The following is a 1,741-nucleotide window of genomic DNA, read 5'->3' as shown; positions in this document are numbered from 1 at the left end:
GCTGTTCAAGATCTACTCTCTTTTACATTCATTAGATGGATATAACCATCCATTTGTTCTAGAATTTTTTTAAAAAAATTCTTGTCATTCAAATAAAACTTTGAAACAAAGTTTTTTAGCAGCCAATAAATTCTCCAAATCTCCTAAATACATCTTCATTCGAGTAATCCAAAACCAAAAACTTAGAAACAAAAGTTTTTAGAAACCAAGATATTCTCCAAGAATGAAGAAACAACAGTGAATGTGAGCAAGATCATAGAATCTCTCATCTTCTCTATAATCTGGAGGACATTGGCTGGTACTAAAAAATTTTGATGATTTGGTAGGCAAGGAGCTCAACCAAATGGTGCAAGAGGTCACAAAGATGATTGGGGCTTTCAACATTGGAGACTTCATTCCTTCCATTGTTTGGATTGATGACTCAAAGAGTGAAGGGAAAAATGAAGAAAGCCCACAACTTCTTTGATGCAGTTGTTGAGAAGATTATTGATCAACATCTACAAGGTAGTCAGGAAAATGAAAACCATACTAAGGACCTGGTAGATGAGATGGAACAGAATGAAAATGGAATGAAAATCACCCAAGAAAACATTAAAGCAACAATCCATGTATGCTCACATCCCTCTCTGTTTGCCTGCTGATATTGACATTCGCTTGAATTGTTGGTACCGGTTACTACAGTCTATGAATATTATTAAGTAGTCTTGTAGACTAAATTTTTCAATCTATTTTTCAAATCACTTTGTCATCCATCATCAGAAAGACGGAATAATTTTCTTGAATTTGCTTGCATTATTTATCTTCTTTAATTCAGTGCCAGGGTTTGAAGGAAATTCTGAATATTTGTTTTTTCACTTTTGACAGGACATGTTTCTTGGCAGTTTGGAGACAACAATCAATGCCTTTGAATGCGCAATAAGTGAGATGGTGAGAAACCCACATGTTGCCAAGAAGTTACAAGGAGAAATTGAATGTATAGCTGAAAAACAGTGCATGGTGAGAGAATTTGAGCTTGTGGGCATTGAATACCTGCAATGTGCGGTGAAAGAGATTTTCAGATTGTACCCTCAAGGGCCCTTAATGCTTCCACATGAAGCCAGAGAAGACTGTACAGTTGCTGGTTACTTTATACCTCACAAGACAGGGCTAATTGTTAATGTGTGGGCGATTGGAAGAGATCCATCAGTGTGAGAAGATTCTTTAATATTCAAGCCTGGGAGATTTATAGGTAAGAATATTGATATCAAAGGGCGAGATTTCGAGGTGCTACTTTTGGTGCAGGAAGGAGAGGATGCCCTGGTGCTGGATTTGCAATGGCGAACATTGAGCTTGTTTTGGCTCAGCTGGTGCACTGCTTTGACTAGAATTTGGAAGGCAATGGTGATCCCTTTGAATTGGATATGACTGAGATCTTTAGGACCAGTATTCCTAGAAAGGATAATCTTCTTGTTGTTCCCACCTTGAAACTAAGTTTGAACATGTAGAAGTCAGGAAATTTAATAGCTACTATTTCAGTCCAATCTCATCAATAGTCATGCAAAATAGAGTTTAGATTTTAGGAAGGATAACATTTCGAGTGAACTATCCCCACTTAAAAGTTCAACAATAATTGGATCTTGACGACAAGAAGAAATAACCATCATAATGTGCTAATACAGACAACAGAATTCAAATTGGTGTAACTCTTCTTTAATACTACTTTTAAATTTCCATATCATAGACTCCATAAAGTGGCATCTCA

The 1,741-nt window shown here is 36.4% G+C and overlaps 1 pseudogene; it reads left to right on the top strand.

The window, feature by feature from the left end:
• Positions 1-440: 440 nt before the first annotated feature.
• LOC149567205 (cytochrome P450 750A1 pseudogene) lies at positions 441-1,191 on the top strand (annotated as a pseudogene).
• The last annotated feature ends 550 nt before the right edge of the window (positions 1,192-1,741 follow it).

The sequence above is a fragment of the Cupressus sempervirens genome, chromosome 3 (genome assembly GCF_028749045.1).
Source record: "Cupressus sempervirens isolate cs-2001-9-10 chromosome 3, ASM2874904v1, whole genome shotgun sequence".
Taxonomy (NCBI): Eukaryota; Viridiplantae; Streptophyta; class Pinopsida; order Cupressales; family Cupressaceae; genus Cupressus; species Cupressus sempervirens.
The sequence above is the reverse complement of the archived record's forward strand: the minus strand, read 5'-3'. Positions and strand labels throughout refer to the sequence as shown.